Source organism: Melanotaenia boesemani, chromosome 24 (assembly GCF_017639745.1).
Source record: "Melanotaenia boesemani isolate fMelBoe1 chromosome 24, fMelBoe1.pri, whole genome shotgun sequence".
NCBI lineage: Eukaryota > Metazoa > Chordata > Actinopteri > Atheriniformes > Melanotaeniidae > Melanotaenia > Melanotaenia boesemani.
In genome coordinates, this window is record NC_055705.1 from 7,112,947 (window position 1) to 7,125,841 (window position 12,895).

Here is a 12,895-nt window from a genome sequence, read left to right on the forward strand (position 1 = left end):
TGGCCCCGCCCCCTATCCACGTCTTTAAATTAACCAGCGTTGAACTGTGAGAATGAGTAGTAAGTAAGAGTAAGAGAAGTGGTTGTTTTTAAATGGAAGCAAAAGTGAAAAACTGAGGAGAGGTAGGCGTGTTTATTAAGAAGTGTACCTTCGATAGACCTGTTCTTCGTCAAATCAAGGGAGGAAAATGAGGATGAAGTAATAGAGGAAGACATGGAAGCTAAGCAGGTGGAGGAGGCTATCGTTAGCCCTACAAAAAAGCCTGAGGCTAGCTGCAGCAATGGCAATGCCAACTCGGGACAGTCAATGAAAATCCTTGCACTGTCCTTATCGATCATGGAGCTGCTGCCTTTCACAACAGAGCAAGCAAATATCCCACTTCAAACCATGATGGGTGCTTGGGCGGTAAAGTCCGCTCCTGCACAAATGATCTAATGTGCTGTCATCTTCCAAATGGGGAAAAAGTCTCGAGATTGGATGACCTATTCACCATCTACAGGTAACATTTTTAGCGTCCCTTGTCATTGGCATCAAAGAAAAACCAGTTCATTTGTGGTTTTTCTAACACCCCGAACGTGTGCAAGACCACTAGAAAAGCTCAGAGCTAAACTGGCACACAGCTGGAAGGAGAGAAGCGGTGTTGGCAGGAGGTGCTCAGATGGGTTGTTGCTGCAGGGCTGCCAACTCTCACGCATTGGCCATGAGACTCACACATTTGAGTGACTTCTCACGCTGAAATACACATCAAGAGCCATACTGGCTAATCAGGAAGTTCGGTGGACCACATTACTCTTGGGCCGGTGTCCGGGTGAAACAAATAAATAAGTGGGAACGGGCCTACGATATCATCTAAGTATCTGAGAAGAATAAATAATAGTAATGTGTGGATCACTAGTGAAATATCTAGTCATCTTATACCAGCATTTATATAACTAAACTTTCAGGATAGGGATAGGTAGGAACTACTAAAAGTTGGAACTTTTAGGTCTTGGTTAAAATCCTCCAAGCGTGCAGTGGCCACCGGTTAGTGCCAATCTTTCTACCATTAGCCAGAGTCTCACTCACACTTCCGTGGGACAGCAAGTCCTCATTCACCACCAGCTGAAGACTGTATGCAAAGCACCCCAAATTTTTCACATTAATCTCCTGCATGGCTTTTTTCATGTTGCTGGAGTTGCCACACAAAATAACATGGACATTGGACTCTTGTATTTTTCGTCTGGCCAGCATCCCCTGAGCTGTTTCCTGTATAAGATCTGCAAATCTTATTAGCATTTAGCACATCACTTTGAGCTGTGCTACTTCTGAGCGTAATGCCTGACATCTGAGGTCCAAATGTCGGTTGTAAAATTTATTGCAGGGACTCTTTCTAGCATGTGTGAAATATGTTAACTTACAGTTTCATTTAGTTTGGGAAGCAGCATTTCAGGGATGCATTTCTGTCCTGGACAGTGTATCATGGCTCCAAATGCTCAACAAGGCAGCAAAAGCCAACATTTTCCACGACACAAAAGGGCTGGTCATCCAGGACAACGAATTCTAAAACTCTGTCCATTATTGCAGTCGCTGTTTCACCTTCTTTTTCAAACTTCTCGAGTTTTTATTAAAGGCAGTGCCAGTGTTTGTTGCTGAAGTTCGTTTCACTTTTTCGTTTGAGACAACAAACTCTGCATGCTCTCCATGAGGTTGTTTGTGTTGAAGGAATCATCACCTGGAAATTCCATTTTTTGTAGTTAAAACGTGTATTGGTGTTGGACCGAGTTGTTCCCTGAAATCCCTTCTTTTGAAGACCGTCGAGTTTTTCCCGTCTGGGCCCTTTGTTCACAGCAGAAACACCAACAAGAGAAAACTCTCGCAAAACGTGTGATTTTAAATTGCTTCTGGGATTTCGTTATCACGGGAGGCTATTTGAATAAGCCAGCCCCTCTTCCACGACTAAAATCACCTGCTCAGCCTACTGCAGTCACCATAACAACAAGTTGTGTGAAGATGTTGAAACAGCGCTCCCATGTCAACTGTTCGGTTATCAGTTGCCAAAACAACATCAAAATGTTTTTAGTCTCCCTGTAGCAGTGGAACAGTCTATCAGGGAAATGAATTAAATTAATTTTTGGTAACAACGTACCTGCATCTCTGCATTTTGTGCCTGAATGTTTCAGTAATTTGGGACAATTTCAGGCAAAGATGGCATCAACCCTGTGGTTGGAAAGAGGGGCAATTCCAACTTTGAGCAGCTCGCCATCAATGCAATCGATAAGTGTCGCTACTAATGCTAAGGGACGAGCCTAAAAGCTTAACCCCCTGCAATGTACAAATGAGCCCTGTGTTTTCTTTTTTATAAATGGGGTAAAGTGCTCTGCCATGTAAATTTTTGTAAACATTTTGTTGTAAACAAGCTTTTTCCACCATCTTGGTATCTTCATGCTCAGGCTCGGAGTCTGGTTCAAACATAAATGGCTGAATTTCATAAGCTGCTGCCCGGTCAGGTTGCTCACCATCACTAAGCTGTTGATGTTTTGGAGTTGGATGCACTGTGCATGCACTGGGCCATCCCTGCAGCCAATCAGCACACACCTCATTAACATTAGTCAAAAGCTTGCATGAACTCTCACAAGACAAAGTTTTGGAATAAGGAAAGGGTCAGAACAAGCTCTATGCTTGATTTTTCTTTTTTTAAAATAAGTTTTCAAAGAAATATTTAAAGACACTTATAGGACAATAGATACATGAAATTTTACTGCATTCATTTGCCTTTGGAAACTTCTGTCTTGCATGTTAGGCGTGTTGTCATTTTCCTGGTGGGATTTTCTTACAAGAAATAACACCAAATTGCTGGCATAACACTACTGCTAACTGTTAGCAACATTGACTCATATGCAGCTGCTTTTCCACCTACCAATCCAAAACAACAGCCACGCAAGATTGCATAACGTCCTGTGTCTGAGTCTGGCGGTGTTGGGCAGGAAAAAAAACATTCAGTTTTGGATGGCGTTTAGGCAGAAATACTCGCAGATGGCGATACCCGTACTTTTGGAAAGGGTTGACGAGTACTTCCGATGTCAGTATCGGTATCCAGCCAAGTTTTTCATGCTTGTTGGCCTGACTTATTGCCTGAAATATTTGGTGGGTCCTGCTGGACCAAACAAAGAAACCAAAACCTCCACAGGTGGGCTGCTGCATGGAAAAGTTTGGGAACCCGTTTTAAGGTTGGACGGTCTCTTATCTGTCTAATGCTGGGCTTATATAGAAGACTTTGAAAAGATTTTTAAAAGATTCTAGAAAACTACCAGCTCACACCTGCTCACATCTAAAGACAAATGTTTAGAGTTTTAAGTCTTAGCCTAGTCTCAGTCTAAGATTTCACAAGATGATTTACAAGACTACAACTTAAAATTTTTTGTAATATATTGGTTGAATAAAACAAAGTCCACAGATAGTGGATCCTACACGTCTGCTGCCCGGGGTCTGAGTTTCTGTTGTCATGGTTACCAACTACCGTTTAGTCAGCGCAATAATTTACAACAATAAATCTATTTGACCGGAACTGTCCATTATCAATTTTTAATGGACACCCTTCAGCCAATCAGAATCGAGTATTCACCCAAGCTATGGTATAAAAAAAAAACGGTATTATCTTTTTTCAAAATTAATCTTCCATAAATAAATAGTTTATAATGTGAAATAAAGTGTCCCTGGATATTATTCACGGTGATGTAGCAATAACAGCTCTTTATATTCACCACGTTTTGCCATCTCCACCAGGCTGGACGCATTTGAACTGTTCTGTTTTTGACTTCACTAGATGTCACTAGAAGTTAAGAAGTCAAATAAAAGAAAAAAAAACTTGTACTCATGCGTTCATGTTTATGTTGACCGTTTTTTCCTTTTATATTAGTCATTCTGAATTTTCTCCAAAGTGTGGTGAATTTAATTTAAAAATAAATTAAACAGAAAAAATCCTGGTAGCTGGCAGCAGCTCTCACATCGCCTTGATACAAAAACAACAATATCATCAGAATCCAGACATAGGCTAACTGAAGCTGAAGCAAAACGGTGGAATGGGATTTTATCCAGGTGAGTGGCAATCAGCTTCCTGTTAGAGAGAAACCTTACTCTCTGTGGCCATTCTGACACACTTTATGAACCAGGCAATGGAAATTTCTTGGGTCAGGTCCAGTTAATGGCTCAGTTTGACCCTATGATGCGTGAAGATCTCAGATGAATCCAAGCTAAGGAAGCCTCAGACATGTACCTGAGTGGTTGCATCCAAAATGAAGTAATGTAACTTGTGCCCAAGTGCACAACAGATCCTACTGTTGACAGAGTAAAAGAAGCTAAATATTATTGGGTAATAATGGATTGCACACCCGATGATGATACATCAACATTCACTGTAATGTGTGTCATCATCACTGATCTAATTGTTCTCTATGCTATTCTAACTTTGGTGAGCACTCACAAGGTGACACAAAATTGACCACAAGACCTTTTCTGTAATCTTTATTTAACCCTGGAATAATAAAAGTCTTTACTAATAATGTATAACCAAGGTCATATGATTTTTTTAAGAGTTGAAGAGTCAAGTGTCAGTGAGAACATGCATTAGTCAGGGGTTGAAGAAGATCTGGAAAACTAAAGTTGAAACTAATTCATATCTATTTGCACTAGGACTGTCAAAAATAACATGTTAACAGTAACAAATGTATGTAATTAACTGTGTTAATATTTTTATTGCAATCAGACATTTCTCCGTTATGACAGCGGGCGTGGAGGGGTGAGGTGGAAAAGATAAGCCGGCTGGTTCTATGATGACTTGAGAATAAACTCAACATTAATGGAGCAACTCATGGTTGTTGCCTCCATGGAGAATGAGGGTTTTTAACACACACACTTTTCCCGGTGAGAGGGTTCCACACCTACACTTTTCCCATATAAATTTTTTTTTTTTTTTTTTTTTTTTTTTCAAACTTCTCCTGTGTTTTGCACCAACATGTCTGCTCCAGAGGATCTCTGGCCGTGAATCATGATGGCTGTTGGTGAGCAAGTGATCGGCTTTTCTCTCTTGTTGACCTTTTATTATTCAGCCGAGAAGGAGGAAACTATCCGTTCATAGTTCACACCATCACAAATTTACCCCAAAGTCTTGTTGTTGGCAGGACGTTCTCTAACACAGTAGCTGCTGGTGGTAGACAGGGTTTCTACTTCAGCTATGCAGGGACGGGTCTAGAAAAGTTCTCATGGGAGGTCAGGCAGGAGCACTGACCAGGAAAAGGGGAGCACAGATGAGACCTTTTTTTAGGTCTAGATTTTATGAAATATTGAACTGATTATTTCAGCTAAAGTGATCATTTAATGTAAAAAAAAAAGTAAAGAAAAACTTGTAAAACAAGCAGCCAATGATGTATTTTATCAGCAGGTGTTTACTTTGGGTGATGCTGCTGTAGGACTTTTATCACTGCTGCACAAACACACTTCAATGATAAAAAGGAAAAACCTGTTTTTATCCACATCAGTTTTATCAGAGTTTCTTCATCAATGTTGGCTGTTTAACATCAGTCCTCACATCTGCTGGATTGATGACAGATATTTTCACCATGGAGATGGTTGGTGAGACGATGATACATGAATTCTGAAGTAGAAATGGAGCAGAACAACATTACATGCTGCATTTACTGACAAGAACGGGGACTGTGGTACAAAGAAGTGGACCCAAATGCAGAACACTCAGTGAGGCGAGGGAGATGCAAACAATGTTTATTTATAATGAATGTTAATGGCTTGGTCCAGGTCCGGGAAGCACGTCCTATGAGAGGGCAGAGCGTTAATGTGGGTCTGAGAGGGTGCTGGGTTTTGTCTGCAATGGCAGCAGCTTACTGTAGTCCAGAGGAAGACTGACGGTGGAGGAGTAAACCAGGAGATGATTTCTGGTGGAGGTGGAATGAGTTTGGTTGCAGGCAGGGCGAGCAGGCAGGCAGTCGGCTTGGCATGGGGACAGTCCTTATCCAAGGTGCTGTGGTGATCCAAGGAAACACGGTCTAAGGCTGAGGAATAAAGACGACAAGATAAGCTTTACTGAGAACAAGGCACAAGGTAAAACTTAGAATGAGGCCTGGTTACCACGCAGTAACGTGTGACAATCTGGCGAAGACTGGAGCTCCTGCATGACTCTAAATAGCCGGGAGACGAGCTGGCTAACGAGCCCGCTGATGAGCTGCAGGTGGTGTCAATTGAGGCTCCAGCCTCCGCCCTCCGTCCCCACGGCAACCTGCTCAACCCAACCTGCAAACTCACACACACACACACACACACAGCCATGACAGTACCCCCCCCCTCAAGGGACGCCCCCAGGCGGCCCAACAGCAGCACGCCGCCGGGAGCGGCGGAAAGCAGCCACCAAGGCAGGGTCCAGGATGAACCGCCGGGGAACCCAAGACCGCTCCTCCGGACCATAACCGACCCAATCCACCAGATAGTGGAACCCACGGCCGCGGCGGCGAACATCCAGAATGCGGCGGACTGAGAAGGCCGGAGCACCACCCACGACCCGGGCGGGCGGAGGGGGCCTGGCCGGAGGGCACAAAGGGCTGGACAGGACAGGCTTCACCTGGGACACATGGAATGTGGGGTGGACACGCAGCGAAGAGGGGAGCCGGAGCCGGACCGCAGAAGTACCCACCAGGGAGTCGATAGGGTAGGGGCCAATGAAGCGAGGGGCTAGCTTGGGAGGCACATCCTTCAGAGGGACATCCCTGGCAGACAGCCACACTTTCTGACCAGGCGAGTAGACGGGAGCCGGTCGACGGCGTCGATCAGCATGGCGTTTGGTGCGCTCCGCCGTGCGCAGCAGGATCGCCCTAGTCCGCGTCCAGACCCGCTGCACCCGTTGCAGGTGATGCTGCATGGACGGCACGTCCAGTTCCCGCTCCTCCGCGGGGAACAAAGGGGGTTGGTAGCCCAAAGAGGCCTCGAATGGGGAACAACCAGTGGCCGATGACGACAGGGAGTTGTGGGCGTATTCCACCCAGCCCACATAACGGCTCCAGGTGGAGGGATTGTCGGACGCGACACACCGCAGGGCGGCCTCCAGCTCCTGATTCAGCCGTTCCGTTTGTCCATTAGACTGGGGGTGATGACCAGAGCTTAATGAGACTTTGGCCCCAAGGGCAGTGCAGAACGTCTTCCAAACTCTGGACACAAACTGAGGACCCCTGTCGGACACGATTTCGGCGGGGACGCCATGGAGACGGAAGACGTGGTTCACCAGAAGGTCCGCAGTTTCAGTGGATGTAGGCAGCTTGTCTAGGGGAATGAAATGTGCAGCTTTAGAAAACCGGTCCACTATGGTGAGTATGGTGGTTTTACCTTGGGATGGCGGCAAGCCAGTGACGAAATCAAGTGAAATATGCGACCAAGGGCGTCCTGGGACTTCCAGTGGCTGGAGCAATCCTGATGGTGGTTGGTTGGAGGATTTACTCCGAGCGCAGACTGTACAGGCTGAGACGTAATCCCTGGCGTCCCCTGCCAAGGATGACCACCAGAAATGCCTTTTGACCAGATTTATTGTTCTTTGAATGCCTGGATGACAAGCAAACTTGGCGGTATGTACCCAGTGCAGAACGGCAGAACGAGCGGATGTGGGCACATATTGGCGGTTGGGAGGACCGTTCCCAGGGTCCGGGTCCATGCGTAGGCCTTGGCGTATCTTGTCCTCAATCTGCCATGTGACCCCTCCAATGACCACTGACGGAGGAAGAATGCGTGCTGGTTCAGTGGAGTCCCTATTCGTGGCGTGGATTCTGGACAAGGCGTCGGGCTTGGTGTTCTGGGATCCTGGGCGGTAGGAAATGGAGAAGTTAAAACGGTTGAAAAACAGTGACCAGCGTGCTTGACGGGCATTCAACCTCTTCGCGCTTCGTAAATATGCCAGGTTTCTGTGATCTGTCCAAACCAAAAAGGGATGTTGAGCTCCCTCCAGCCAGTGCCGCCACTCCTCCAAGGCTAGCTTTACAGCCAACAGCTCCCTGTTGCCCACATCATAGTTCTGCTCAGAAGAGGATAATCGTCTAGAAAAAAAAAGCACAGGGGTGTAATTTATCCCCCTTACCTGAGCGTTGGGACAACACCGCCCCCACTCCGGAATCGGAGGCGTCTACCTCAAGGACGAACTGTCGGTCGGGGTCTGGTTGAACCAGAATGGGAGCCGAGATGAAACGGTCTTTGAGGGTGCTGAAGGCCTGTCCTGCCTCCGGGGTCCAGATGAAGGGGAGCTTAACTGAGGTCAACCTTGTGAGAGGAGCCGCCACCATGCTGTAGTTCCTAATGAAGCGTCTGTAAAAATTTGCGAACCCAAGAAAGCGTTGCAGTTCCTTCCTGCTGGTTGGTGTGGGCCATTCAGCCACTGTCCTGACTTTGGAGGGGTCCGTCTTCACCTGCCCGCCCTGGAAGATGTATCCTAAGAAGGAGATCGAGGAAACGTGGAAGTCGCACTTTTCAGCCTTGACGTACAGGCGGTTCTCCAACAGTCGTTGCAGGACCAGATGCACGTGCTGTTGGTGCTCTGTGAGGGATCGAGAGAAAATGAGTATGTCATCCAGATACACGAAAACAAAGTGATGCAGGTAGTCACGTAAGACATCATTAATTAGGGCCTGGAAGACGGCTGGAGCGTTTGTGAGACCAAAAGGCATAACCCGATACTCAAAGTGACCGAGGGGAGTATTGAAGGCTGTTTTCCATTCGTCTCCCTCTCGTATCCGGACTAAGTGGTAGGCATTTCGTAGATCCAACTTGGTGAAAATCCTGGCCCCCTGGATGGGTTCAAAAGCAGATGATATCAGAGGTAATGGATATTTGTTTTTGATGGTTATGTGATTCAGTCCTTGATAATCAATACACGGCCGCAGAGTTTTGTCCTTTTTCTGGACGAAGAAAAACCCTGCACCGAGGGGAGAAGATGAAGGTCTGATGAGGCCTGCATCCAGTGACTCATGAATATAATTCTCCATCACCTCACGTTCGGGTTTGGACAGATTATATAACCTGCTGCTCGGAAACGTGGCTCCAGGGACCAGGTCTATGGCGCAGTCGTACGGTCGGTGTGGTGGTAAGGACATAGCTTTATCCTTGCTAAAAACTGAACCTAAGTCGTGGTAGACTGGAGGGATGGCTGATAAATCCACTGGACTTTCAGGAGGATGGGCCGGAGAATTAGAGGGGGGACGTGCGGATCTGAGGCAGTTTGACAGACAAAAAAGACTCCAACTCTCTACGCGGTTCTGGCTCCAGTTGATGTGAGGGTTGTGCAATGCTAGCCAGGGATATCCTAGAATGAGAGGACTGTTAGCAACAGGAAACAGAAGGAATCTGACGGTCTCTGTGTGATTACCGGAAACTTGTAATGAGAGAGGACCAGTAGTATGGGTGATGGTAGTGAGAATCCTACCATCCAAAGCAGTCACTGAGATGGGGTTTGTCAGAGCGACGGGGGAAAGACCGAGACGATGTGCCGTATCTGGATCCATCAGGTTCTGTTCGGCTCCAGAATCGACTAAAGCTTGTAACTGATGATCTGTACCGTCTATGGAGAGAACTGCAGTAAACACACAACGTGGAGGATTCGGCTGTTGAGCTCCGCCCACCAGTACTCCTGCCCCTACTGGCGGGCACCGTCTTTTGGCCGCAGCTGGCAGCCTGAAACTAGGTGTGTTGCTGACCCACAGTAATAACACAGATGATTACGGGTACGGTGCTGGCGTTCTCTTGCCGTTAGACCAGTTCGTCCCACCTGCATTGGCTCCTCCACTCCGGTTGGTTCGGGTAGAGCCGGAAAGTTGGAGCTAGCACCGCCCGACGGCATCTCCAACCTGGCGGCCGTCCGTTCGCTGAGCTGGGAATTCCGGATTCCGCGTTCTCTACGCCTCTCGGCTAGCCTGGAATCCACCTTGATTACTGAGGTGACGAGTTCCTCGAAAGTGGCGGCTTCTTCCCTCAGAGCCAGCTGATCCTTGAGTTGATCGTTGAGGGAGTTAAGCAGGATTCCCGTTAATACCTCCGACGGCCAACCCGTCTCTGCGGCCAGAACCCGGAAGTCAATGATGAATTCCGCTGCGGGTCGACTTCCCTGTCTTATATTCAGCAGTCGTTTCACTGCATCGGCTCCTCTTAAGGGGTGATCAAAAGTACTGCTGAGGTCGTCTAGAAACGAAGAAAAAAGGGTTGAATCGAGCTGATGAGACTGAAAATATGCCAGAGCCCATGCGAGCGCTTTCCCACGGAGGAGGGCTATGATGAATGAAATCTTGGCGGAGTCAGAGGGGAAGGAACGGGGAGAGCGAGAAATGGCTAATTTGCACTGCAATACAAAACCTCCACAACTGCTTATGTCCCCGGAGAACGGCTCAGGTGTAGGGAAAGCGGCGTCACGGAAAACGGGATCAGGAGTAGCTAGAGGGCTGGGCACGGCGGCTGTGGGAGGAGGTCCGGTGGGTGCTGTGGATGAAACAGATAATAGACTGTGAATACTTCGTATCTGTTCGAAAACTGCATCCAGGCGATGGTTACAATGACCCTGTTGTTCTCCTATTAAGCGCAGGGCTCTCTCGTGCTCTGCGAGGACTTTCCCTTGGTCTGTTAGGGCCGTTCGAAAAGAGTCTGCTGGGTCCATGGTTTTTGGCCAGATTGTACTGACAAGAACGGGGACTGTGGTACAAAGAAGTGGACCCAAATGCAGAACACTCAGTGAGGCGAGGGAGATGCAAACAATGTTTATTTATAATGAATGTTAATGGCTTGGTCCAGGTCCGGGAAGCACGTCCTATGAGAGGGCAGAGCGTTAATGTGGGTCTGAGAGGGTGCTGGGTTTTGTCTGCAATGGCAGCAGCTTACTGTAGTCCAGAGGAAGACTGACGGTGGAGGAGTAAACCAGGAGATGATTTCTGGTGGAGGTGGAATGAGTTTGGTTGCAGGCAGGGCGAGCAGGCAGGCAGTCGGCTTGGCATGGGGACAGTCCTTATCCAAGGTGCTGTGGTGATCCAAGGAAACACGGTCTAAGGCTGAGGAATAAAGACGACAAGATAAGCTTTACTGAGAACAAGGCACAAGGTAAAACTTAGAATGAGGCCTGGTTACCACGCAGTAACGTGTGACAATCTGGCGAAGACTGGAGCTCCTGCATGACTCTAAATAGCCGGGAGACGAGCTGGCTAACGAGCCCGCTGATGAGCTGCAGGTGGTGTCAATTGAGGCTCCAGCCTCCGCCCTCCGTCCCCACGGCAACCTGCTCAACCCAACCTGCAAACTCACACACACACACACACACACAGCCATGACATTTACTGACTCTTGGATATCTGATGTTATCCTAAAGAAGGTCAGTTAACAGTAAATATTTGTAGCATCGGCTCGTTCTGTTGATACAATACAGTAAAAACGGGAAGATTTCAGGCATATAAAAACTTGTAAATGGTAAGTAATCATGATGAATTTAAAAGCTGTGTATAATCTGATTAAAAACTTTAATAATTTGACAGCCCTAATTTGCACACATCCATCCTTTAAGACAATATGAAAGTTTGCAATGTTCATAGCATATATATATCATATATTAGATTGGTAGATTCAGGGACCCCCAAATGACTGTTTGCCCCCTAATGGCTAAGTGCGCCACTGTGTATGATTGTGTTTGTGTATGTGCGTACACATACATGTGTGTGTACTTGCATGTGAGCATATAAGTACAATATATGAATTACGGTGGCCTGGGTGGATGTATGACTCCCAGCCGGACTTTTTGTTCCTCTGGCCATAAATGTTCTCATCTGCTTTATAAAGAGACTTTAAAAACTTTTGCTGATGTCTGACTGTTATACACTGCTGCTTCTCAATGCTCCTTATGAACATTAAGTTAATCTTACATACGTAAATATGTGTCAGACATTTTTTATAGTGTTGGAAAAAGTTCAGATAGTCAAACAATCTTGAGCTGACATCAAATTCTGTTACAGGTATGATAGACAGAGATTACAGCTTAAAGGCCATTGGTGCTGCAACTCTGCAGGTTTCCAGATGCTGGCCAATCAGAAGAAGGGTAGTTTAGAGAAGCCTTACAGAGACGGCAAATAAAATAATTCATTTCAGAGAACAAATAAAAGGGGCTAGTATAAGTCAAAACCTTTAAGACTGTAAATCATGAAAACCTGCTCTTACTTATTAAAAGCAAAGACCTGAAAGATATTCTTACTGTCTCTGAGGTGCATGATGGGAGGAGGAAGAATACTGAAGTACGGGTGCTGCATGGCCTCCTGAGCTGAGATCCGCTCTACTGGAACCAGCTTCAGCATCTTCTGAACCAAGTCCTCGGTTTTATTGGGCAGCTGCTCCAACCTGGTCAAAAAAAACACAGACTGACGGAATACCTGCTCCAAACTGATTTCAAAATTGTCAGCCATGTTTGATGCCTGAATAAAAACATCAAGTGGTTATTAAATAATTTTAAAATGAAGCTGTAGAGTTTAAGGTATTGAGAATAAGTGAACACGATCTCACTTGCCCCCTTAAAAATATGTAATTCCTGCAAATAAACAAGATTATTAAGATTTATTAAGAGTGGGACAGCTTGAGATAACTAATAACTAATCTTAACCATATGCTCTATAAATGTTAATGGACTGTTTTCAGTCACTCACACATTACTCAAAATGGTAAACAAACCAAGAGGTGGCACCAGAGAAATCGAAGCACTCTCATGCAGTATAATGCATAAGAAGAAGGCTGCTTGCTTAATCTAGTTTTAAAAATTTAGATTCCCTAATAAAAAAGGATTTCCTGTTATGAGTTGTGTGGCAACAGGCTGGAAAAACATTTATCCATACTGTTTTGTTTTCCATACTAATCATGA